Here is a 10,315-nt window from a genome sequence, read left to right as displayed (position 1 = left end):
TTGAATTTTGTGCATTCATTTATTTACAATTTTAAAATTATATTTGAAATTTTATTCATTTATTTTAACGTTATTATAACATTTATATTGTTTACTGTAAATTTGAAATATATTTTTTGCGATGTACTTTATACGCGACGTACATGTGCGTATTAAAAGAAAAATTAAATAAACACTGATAGGAGCAAAACTATTATAATGTGGTAAATACTCATAAGATATTATCATAGTTTTTATACGAAATGTACTTAAGGGGATGCTGGAACCGTAGCCGAACTCGATCGGCGTCGGTAAAGAAGACCGGCGAACTATATCTGTCCTTGTATAGACAAGGATAGCACGCTACATTGCACGCACACATACGCACGATGCACGTCGACATTATACTTTTATATTACGCTTCCAAATCTTGATTTGGAGGGTTTATCGATGTTTTTCTTGTTGTGCAATTCGGGGGAACTTGTTTTCGCGTTCGTACCAATGGTATATCTCTTATATGAAATACATCTTAATTGTGACGAGACCGGAAATAAGTTGGCGCTGCAAGTTCATATTTTTTAATTTACTATAGCTCAAACGATTGCTCCCTAATTGCTCCCTCAGAATCGACGATTGCTCCCCTTTTAAAATTATTATTTTTTGAAATATTTAATAAAAACAAAAAATTTCCAATTTTTATTGAAAAACATATTTATAATAACTCTATGCAACTTTATAGGGCATAGAACGATTGCTCCTTCATTGCTCCTTATTGCTCCATCATAATTTTAATGATTTATTGCATTTTTATTGAAAAAATAACAAATTAATCATTTCACAAGGCCGCCTATTGTAACTATGGCTCGGCAGCGCATGCGCATGCTACCATAACTATGCGCATGCGCGATGGTATCTGTTAGAGCTTTTACGGATACCATAGCGCATGCGCGTATGGCTTCTGCTTTCTGCTCATGGCTCCTGCAATTTTATGTGCTTCCATCTTAACTATTTCTCGCTTCGCTCTATTGGGATTTTTAATCGCTCCATTCGTATAATTAATTTTGTATGATATTTTAGCAGAGAACTGTTTATTTTCTTGGAAAAATACATTTCTCACAGTCTTCTGCAAGTATATCCAACATAAAACGATTGCTCCTTAATTGCCCACCTGTCAGCATTGTGCATGAGCCCTTATTGACGTTAGGCTTAGTTTCCACGCGTCGCGTCATCTGTCGTTAAAGCCTCTTGCACAATGCCAGGCAACAGGCAATAGGAACAGGGAATAGAAATCAGAAATCATGTATAAATGCAGAATAAACAGTGACACAATCAATAGACACAGAGTTTCAGTCACGTTGGAAATTCTGTGCCTATTGCCTGTTGCCAACCAATTATAGCATTCAAACTTTTTAGGTTGTAATTAACGATTTTTTTAGTTATTTCCTGTTCCTATTGCCTGTTGTCTGGCATTGTGCAAGGGGCTTAACCAATCTAAACATCCCATTACAAATAATGTAATAAAATAAGATGTTTTGATTGGTCGCGACGGATAACGCGATGCGTGACGCGCTCAGTGGAAACTCGGCCTAAGGCTGAGTTTCCACTGAGCGCGTCGCATCGCGTTAGGCCCGGTCTACAATGGATGTCGGAAGTCGGAGTCGTAAGAAATTGACCAATCACAATCTATTATTCTCCTTGCGGTCGAAAAATAATGAATGGTCAATTGATTGGTCAATTTCTTACGACTCCGACTTCCGACATCCATTGTAGACCGGGCCTTATCCGTCGCGACCAATCAAAACATCCCATTTTGATCCCGTCACAAGTAATGTAATAAAATGGGATGTGTTGATTGGTTAACTTGTGATGACGCGACGCGTGACACGTAGAGAGCCTCGTAGGGAGAGAGTGGCGAACTCGTCACGTGACCCCCTTTCCTCTGATTGGTCGCGGGCGTTAAAGCTCCTTGTGACGTAAAGAAGAGGTTAAAGCAGGTTAATGTTTACAAACTGTTACAAACTAAGGTTCCGTCGCGTTACAGCAATCGAGTCTCCGTAAGTGATACGTTATTATTAATACTGAAATTAATACTGAATACGAAAAAATTTGCCCTCTTCGATTTTATATACATGAAATAAATTCAGTTTTCAGTGTTTCCTGCATATTAAAATGCCTGGCAGGTGCAGTGCTCCAAGATGCACAAATTCAAATAAAGAAGGATTTTGTTTAACAACATTTACTCAAGATCCTAAATTAAGACAAGAGTGGATCGATGCTGCTGGAATTCCGGATTGGAACCCTCCAAAATCAGCTGTACTATGTGAAGTTACAAAAGAAAGAAATAGAGAAGAGAACTTCTTACAAATCTATAAGGCAATGCAAGTAAAGTTAAAAAATGTTGTACAGGAAAGTGAAGTTTTAAGGGGAAGAGTTCATTGTTTACAAGATGATTTAATGCATATTAAGTCATTTGGATCTCACATATAACGCACTAATTCTTTGATGATGTTTGTTAATTCTAAAGGAGAGTAATAATCGACGCTGACTGGCAATAGCAATATATAAATTTATTATATCTCTGTGAGATATATAATAAATTTATATATTGCCAGTCAGCGTCGATTATTACTCTCCTTTTGATTTATTCACTGGCAAAGAAAAGGTTTATTCTTTTTTGGTTTGTTAATTCTGTATATATATTTCAATTATATAAGTTTCGTCTGAAAGAGATAACAGAATTCGATCTTGTACTTTTAATACTGATAATAATATTTGTACTATAAATACATATTTGTGCTATAAATGCATATTTGTACTATAAAAACATATTAAAGAATAAGTTATTATTCTTTAAATATTTGTTTCTTTTACACCAAAACATTGTTCTTTATAAAGGAAAAGTTTTCTTCTTCTCTTTCTTAAAATAAATTTTGTATTGTACAAAAATTACATGTTGAACATACAAAATTTCATGTAAGAGATATGTATTTTAATAATTAATATAGGACGTTATATATTATAATATTCTTATGTTGCTTTTGCCATTCCATGAACAATAATAAATACATAGAGTCTATTAACAATTATTATTATATAATATTTATAGTTATTAGGCTTAAATGTAAGAGATTACAATAATAGTCAATCAAATAATGAGTTTAGAAAGTTCTGGAAGTTAATAGTAATGGAGTATCGACGATATCATTAATTTCATCAAGATTTCAGAAATAAAACCTTAAATCTATGCATCATATTTTCAACATTAAACTGTTAATAAATATGTTATAACAGAATATGTAATAAAATAATTTTTAACAAGGAAATGTTATTTTATTTTTAGTCATGAAAAGTTTCATTTTTAGTCATAAAAGATTAGTTATAAACATTAGTCATGAAAAATATAAAACATTTTTCTTTTACACTTACTTTTTAGTATAAAACATTTATTTATAATACATATTTGTAATAAATTCGTAACGTTTTATTTTATAGAAAAATACATATTAGATTATATATCTCTTTATACATTATACAACATATATTATATAACATGTATTATAAAGATATATATTAGAACGACAACACATATATAGCCACATCTATAAAAAAAAATCCTGAAATAACGAATTACATATAATATGGCCTTTAATATAATAACTACTTAGAACAAATAAAAGATATTGCTAGCAAAGAAAAATATTAATGAGATCATTTGTCATTTTAAATATTAATTTTAACATCATATATGATAAAATAATATCACATAAAATAACATCATATATGATAAAAATTATATCACAAAACTATAATACTTTCGTTTAAATATTACATTAGAATAAGCTAAACAATATCACAAGACAACTGTAATACTAGAATAATACTTTTGTTTACATCTATATAAGAATAAACTTGCTTTTCATTTTAATATCTTCGTGCATATTTTTTTTGTTTAAACCTGTCAGCTAATAATCCTGCTCCCATTGTCTTACTTGCAAAAGCTGATGATATTTTCTCTGAATCTTCTGTAATACTTAAAGGAACTGACAGTTGTTTTAGACGCATTGACACAAATCGGGATATTAATTTTTGTTTAATATCATGGCAAGTGCTTAAAGGAAGATGTTTCAAAGCAGTATTAAAATGGGATATAAATTTGTTATTCAGAGATTTGCCTAAGAGTAATAATCTAGACTGAATTTCTGCAAGAGGTTTCCTCTTTATAGATCCATCACACTTGCAAAAGAAACTTGGTATGATATTCTTTTTAATAAATTTCTTGTTGCCCACGCAGTATAACGCTGACGGACGAAAATGAACCTAAAATGAGAGGTACAAGTACATTAGAGAAAAATATCTGTTATACCATAATACATTTATACATACATACACTTCAGTACTAACTTCGCATAATACAGCTGATTTTGGAGGGTTCCAATCCGGAATTCCAGCAGCATCGATCCACTCTTGTCTTAATTTAGGATCTTGAGTAAATGTTGTTAAACAAAATCCTTCTTTATTTGAATTTGTGCATCTTGGAGCACTGCACCTGCCAGGCATTTTAATATGCAGGAAACACTGAAAACTGAATTTATTTCATGTATATAAAATCGAAGAGGGCAAATTTTTTCGTATTCAGTATTAATTTCAGTATTAATAATAACGTATCACTTACGGAGACTCGATTGCTGTAACGCGACGGAACCTTAGTTTGTAACAGTTTGTAAACATTAACCTGCTTTAACCTCTTCTTTACGTCACAAGGAGCTTTAACGCCCGCGACCAATCAGAGGAAAGGGGGTCACGTGACGAGTTCGCCACTCTCTCCCTACGAGGCTCTCTACGTGTCACGCGTCGCGTCATCACAAGTTAACCAATCAACACATCCCATTTTATTACATTACTTGTGACGGGATCAAAATGGGATGTTTTGATTGGTCGCGACGGATAAGGCCCGGTCTACAATGGATGTCGGAAGTCGGAGTCGTAAGAAATTGACCAATCAATTGACCATTCATTATTTTTCGACCGCAAGGAGAATAATAGATTGTGATTGGTCAATTTCTTACGACTCCGACTTCCGACATCCATTGTAGACCGGGCCTAACGCGATGCGACGCGCTCAGTGGAAACTCAGCCTTAGGCCGAGTTTCCACTGAGCGCGTCACGCATCGCGTTATCCGTCGCGACCAATCAAAACATCTTATTTTATTACATTATTTGTAATGGGATGTTTAGATTGGTTAAGCCCCTTGCACAATGCCAGACAACAGGCAATAGGAACAGGAAATAACTAAAAAAATCGTTAATTACAACCTAAAAAGTTTGAATGCTATAATTGGTTGGCAACAGGCAATAGGCACAGAATTTCCAACGTGACTGAAACTTCTGTGTCTATTGATTGTGTCACTGTTTATTCTGCATTTATACATGATTTCTGATTTCTATTCCCTGTTCCTATTGCCTGTTGCTTGGCATTGTGCAAGAGGCTTTAACGACAGATGACGCGACGCGTGGAAACTAAGCCTAACGTCAATAAGGGCTCATGCACAATGCTGACAGGTGGGCAATTAAGCCCCTTGCACAATGCCAGGGGCCGTATTCTGTTCCGCTAAAATCCGCTTACCGACAATTGTCGGTGTCGTTGCGCAGCTTTTACACGATATGAAAAACCTGCGCAACGACACTTATCGAACCGACAGTTGTCGGTAGGCAGGAACGGAATACGGGCCCAGGCAACAGGCAATAGGAACAGGAAATAACCAAAAAATCGTTAATTACAACCTAAAAAATTCAAATGCTATGATTGGTTGGCAATAGGCAATAGGCACAGAATTTCCAACGTGACGGAAACTCTGTGTCTATTGCCTGTGTCACTGTTTATTCTGCATTTATACATGATTTCTGATTTCTATTCCCTGTTCCTATTGCCTGGCATTGTGCAAGGGGCTTTAAGGAGCAATCGTTTTATGTTGGATATACTTGCAGAAGACTGTGAGAAATGTATTTTTCCAAGAAAATAAACAGTTCTCTGCTAAAATATCATACAAAATTAATTATACGAATGGAGCGATTAAAAATCCCAATAGAGCGAAGCGAGAAATAGTTAAGATGGAAGCACATAAAATTGCAGGAGCCATGAGCAGAAAGCAGAAGCCATACGCGCATGCGCTATGGTATCCGTAAAAGCTCTAACAGATACCATCGCGCATGCGCATAGTTATGGTAGCATGCGCATGCGCTGCCGAGCCATAGTTACAATAGGCGGCCTTGTGAAATGATTAATTTGTTATTTTTTCAATAAAAATGCAATAAATCATTAAAATTATGATGGAGCAATAAGGAGCAATGAAGGAGCAATCGTTCTATGCCGGATTTAGTTGCATAGAATTATTATAAATATGTTTTTCAATAAAAATTGGAAATTTTTTATTTTTATTAAATATTTCAAAAAATAATAATTTTAAAAGGGGAGCAATTGTTGATTCTGAGGGAGCAATTAGGGAGCAATCGTTTGAGCTATAGTTCATTAAAAATATGAACTTGCAGCGCCAACTTATTTCCGGTTGTGACGAGCTGACAGCTCGCCGCAACTCGAGACGTCATATTGGGATAAAAGTAGGATAAGGAAATCTGTACTTCCGTAATTTTTTCTCGTTTTCTATATAAAATCAGAGTTCCCCCGAATCATTAATGTATGTACTGCAATTCTGGAGAAGGATTTTTAATTCTGTCAAATTAATACGACGCTACGTGCCGACAAAAAATGCCGGTAAAACAGACGGCTCCAGCATCCCCTTAACTGTTTGATATACATATATGGCATATTTAACACAAATAATAGCTAGAGCATCTTTACATATTTACATTACCAATAAAATGTTATTAGGCAAAAAAACATGCGCATAAGAACATGGACATAAATGCGTGTTTTATACCTGGAAATCAGTTACATTTAAACATCTATACATTTAAAGATCTATAAGGAAAACAAATTTTAGAGAACTTGCAATATTAGAATCACAGCTATTTCACTAACAATAACAATTTGCAATGATTTTGTATCGGAGACTTTTAGTTTTCTCAACTTATTTCGCAAGCCGATATTTAAAAACGTAATATTTTGCGTAAACAATAGCTATTTCTTATCATTGCTCATGTGTCTAAACGACACTTACTATAAACTTGTTAGGTTTAACCGAAATAAACCAGTACGCAGTGGTATAATTGTACGAATCTTTATTAGTACAGAGAATAAAATAAACACACGTTCCATCTGGAATGGCGCGAGACAGAGAGACTGATCGCGTTCCGAAACTCATCGATTACAAGCATAAGGGAGATCGGCAACAATACTGCCAACTTCTCCAGCGGTGTAACTAATCTTACTAAAATAACTGCACTCTTGCACCGATAATTCATTGCCTTTCTTCACACTCCCTCTCAATGGATTATTTCATAAAACACAAACAACAAAAAAATAAACTGACTCTTTTACAATCATTTAACACATAGTAATTATCTTAATCTACCATACTACTTACTATGTTCTCTCACTATTCTGTATTAAGGATCTTATCTCTAAACTTTTTAAACAAGTTACCTCCCAGTGGTTTTGTAAATATATCGCCTATCTGTTCACTAGTACATACATATTTAATATTGATAATACCCGCATCTAACTTTTCCTTTATAAAGTAATGTTTAATATCTAAATGCTTGACTCTCCTATTTGCAGGATTATGTGCGATCTTAATGGCTGACTGATTATCTTCGGTTTTGTAAATATATCGCCTATCTGTTCACTAGTACATACATATTTAATATTGATAATACCCGCATCTAACTTTTCCTTTATAAAGTAATGTTTAATATCTAAATGCTTGACTCTCCTATTTGCAGGATTATGTGCGATCTTAATGGCTGACTGATTATCTTCGTATAAAGTTATACAATCGACAATAATACCGAACTCCGATAACGATTCCTTGAGTAGAGCTGTATATTCTGACTCTGTAGTTGATAATGCAACTGACAGTTGCTTCTTTGACGACCATATTACCGTACAATTGAATGCTTTAAAACAATAACCTGTCGTAGATTTTCTATCCTGTGGACTACCTCCCCAATCGCTGTCCACAAAGCCTTCTACATCACTACGATCATCTCTCTTATACACTAGATTTAAGTCAATCGTATCTTTTATGTATCTTAATACATTTTTTAATAGTTTATATAACATTGTACTTGCACAGTCTTGAAATCTACTTAACATTGTAACAGTTGCGCATAAATCAGGTCTAGAACCCATTACAGCGTACATAAGACAGCCTATTAGTTTCCTACATTCAGTCTCTATCTCTTTACTTTCTGACGTTGTTCTCTTTAAAGTATCAAATTTAAAATTCTTATCTATAGGTAACGACAAAGGTTTACAATCCGACATACCATATACCTATTTCTAAAATACTTTTTAAGTATTCAGTTTGACTAATTCTGGTTATACCTTTCTTAAGATCCTGCTCTACGTTCATACCTAAGTACTTTGTTATCTTTCCCATGTCTTTCATTTTAAAGAATTTAGATAATGCTTCTTTTAACCTTTTTAACTCAGTATTACAATTTCCAAACAATAAGATGTCATCAACATACAACAGTAAGAATATTTTAACACTTCCGTTACATTTTGTATACATACAACAATCTTTACTTGATTTAACATAGCCTTCTGATTTCATTACTTCATCAAACGTTTGGTTCCAATCTTTTGGAGACTTTTTAAGACCGTAAATCGACTTATTTAGTTTACACAAAGTACCGTCTGGAAGCTTTAAATAGACATCTTCTTCGATTTTACTATTAAGAAACGCGTTACATACGTCCATTTGATACACCGGTAAATTCAGTTTTGTAGCTACAGACATAAACACTCTAAACGTATTTAACTTTGCAACAGGAGCATACAGTTCATGAATATCAAAATTATCTTTCTGTTCGAATCCCCTAGCTACTAACCTAGCTTTATACTTAATTTCATTATTACCTAGTCTCTTAATCTTAAATACCCATTTAGTATTTATTGCTTTTTTACCTTCAGGCAACTTACTTACTTTAGTCCATGTGTTGTTCTCAATTAATAACCTTAGTTCCGTATTTACGGCTTTCTTCCATTTTTCCGCATCCTTTCTTTTCAGGGCTTCTGCATAACTCGTTGGTTCGTTATCGAGACTTACGACAAAGCCGGTTTCGTAATCATTTAATCTCCGTGGTTTTCTTACTCGTCTTCCACTCCGAGTTGTACTCGTAGGTGTATCTATCTCTTCATTTGGTGTATCGTACTCTTCAGCACTTTCTCCCTCTGTTTCTTGAATTTCTTCAATCTGAGGTTCACTTGCTTCTTCATCGTCGATATTTTCTTGAATTTCTTCAATCTGAAGTTCACTTGCTTCTTCATCGTCGATACTTTCTTCAGATTGTTCGGATTGTCCATCCTCCAATCGATCCATTATGAGACCATCTTGCAGGCATATACAGTGTTGCCTATCTTCTTTACAGCTTTCCTCTTCCTTTGGTGTAACAAACACTACATCCCGTTTAATCTCTACTGTTTCTTTTTCTGGGAAATACACTCTGTACCCTTTTGTTGTTTCTCCATAACCTACAAATATTCCTTTCTCTCCCTTGAGGTCCCATTTCTTCCGTTTTTCCTTTGGGATATGTACATAGACTTCTGTACCAAACACCTGTAAATTCTTTAGATCAAAGTCCTTTCCAGTCCACAATTGAAACGGCGTTTTTTCTTGCACTCTGCTTTTACTGGTTCTGTTTAATACGTATACTGATGTATTCACCGCCTCCGCCCACAAGTTTTTGTTCATCCTTTTTGCTTGCATTTAAGAAGCTATACTGTAATCGCAGAGCGTGCAGTCACACCAGAGGATATTGCGTGCAGGATGAGAAGAAAGACGCCAGTATCTTGATCGAGTAACAATGCCTTTAATACGTTAATCGGCTATCGAGGTTTTACAAAGGTGTGTGCCGATGGACAAAAGATAATGAAAGAAGTCCGCGCGAATACGGTTTTTAGGACTATAGAAGCAGAGCTACCAACCTATCATTTTTAGTACAAATTACTATACTTATTACCGCCTCTTAATTTGAAATAAAACATCAAATTGTACTTTAAACCAAACTCAAATCGCGTCGATGCTTAACGAAAAGGTTTCTTCCGAGTCCCTTTGTCATGATGTCAGCGACTTGCTCGTTCGATGCCTTGTACTCAATTTTTACTTCGTTGTTTATAATTGCCTCGCGAATAAAGTTATATTTAATGTTAATG

General features: G+C 34.5%; 1 long non-coding RNA gene across 2 annotated transcripts; it reads right to left on the bottom strand.

Moving 5' to 3' along the window:
- Nucleotides 1-4,137: 4,137 nt before the first annotated feature.
- On the bottom strand, nt 4,138-5,324 carry LOC139813015 (uncharacterized). 2 transcript variants are annotated; one of them, XR_011732011.1, is made up of 3 exons: nt 4,652-5,322; nt 4,367-4,561; nt 4,138-4,277 (listed from the first exon to the last, which is right to left on the bottom strand). It is a non-coding gene; the product is annotated as an uncharacterized lncRNA (long non-coding RNA). The 2 variants fall into 2 exon arrangements; XR_011732013.1 differs by having other exon boundaries at nt 4,263-4,277; nt 4,363-4,561; nt 4,652-5,324.
- Nucleotides 5,325-10,315: the final 4,991 nt, after the last annotated feature.

This window comes from Temnothorax longispinosus, chromosome 1, assembly GCF_030848805.1.
Source record: "Temnothorax longispinosus isolate EJ_2023e chromosome 1, Tlon_JGU_v1, whole genome shotgun sequence".
Lineage (NCBI taxonomy): Eukaryota > Metazoa > Arthropoda > Insecta > Hymenoptera > Formicidae > Temnothorax > Temnothorax longispinosus.
Note: the sequence above shows the minus strand (reverse complement) of the source record. Positions and strands in the feature narration are given on the sequence as shown.